The sequence below is a fragment of the Hipposideros armiger genome, unplaced genomic scaffold, assembly GCF_001890085.2.
Source record: "Hipposideros armiger isolate ML-2016 unplaced genomic scaffold, ASM189008v1 scaffold_1663, whole genome shotgun sequence".
NCBI classification, from domain to species: domain Eukaryota; kingdom Metazoa; phylum Chordata; class Mammalia; order Chiroptera; family Hipposideridae; genus Hipposideros; species Hipposideros armiger.
This window is the reverse complement of record NW_017733013.1, coordinates 14,553-15,550: the sequence shown is the minus strand read 5'-3', so window position 1 is coordinate 15,550 and position 998 is coordinate 14,553.

Here is a 998-nt window from a genome sequence, read left to right as displayed (position 1 = left end):
AAAAAAGGACAGCAACTTGACAGTTCCCCTTCCCCCAATTCCCCAGTGCTGTTCCCATCCCCCAATTCCCCAATAAAAACCTTTAAAAATAAATAAATAAAAAATAAAAATAAAAAAATAAAAAGACAGACAATAAAAATTGTTGGCAAAGGTGTGGAGAAATTTGAACTCTCCTACATTGCTGGTGAAATTGTGAAATGGTTCACCAACTTTAGAACCCATTTAGGTTGTTTAAACTTAAAAGTTCAACATGACCCAGGAATTCCACTTTGAGGTATATATATATATCCAAGAGCAATGATAGCATATGTTTACAAAAATACTTGTACACAACCCAATTTTTCATCAAGTGATGAATGGATAAACTGTGGTGTGTTCCTACATTGGACTATAATTTGCTAATAAAAATTAGTACAATACTGACTTATGCTATGACACAAGTGAACCTTGAAACCATGTTAATTGAAAGGGACCAGTCACAAAAGACAACATATTGCATTATCCCATTTGCATGAAATGTCCAGAGTAGGGAAATTCATACAGGCAGAAAGTAGACGAATGGTTTCCAAGGACTGGGGAAAGGTATAAAGGGGGAGTGACTGCTAGTGGATATTTTTGCATTGAAAAAAGATTCTAGCATTAGATAGTAGTAATAGTTGTACAATCCTGTGAATACACATTGAATTATACACCTAAAAGTATGAATTTTATGGTATGTCAATAGCATCTCAATGAAGCTGTTACATAATAAAATGAAATTGCATCGTAAAATGCTTACTTTTATATTTCTGTTATATGAAAAACTTACAATATGAAAATTGCTTTTTGTTTCTTAAGAAAACCCACCTGGGACACTTGATATGTCCTCATGAAACAGAGCCCCCACAAAAGAGGTGTTGCAATGTCCCTGGCGTCGCCTCTTCCTGCCCTAGAGCTTAACAATTGATCAACCCCCTCCCTGAGGTTTGAGCTTGGAATGTCCCCTGTCCTAATTTCTG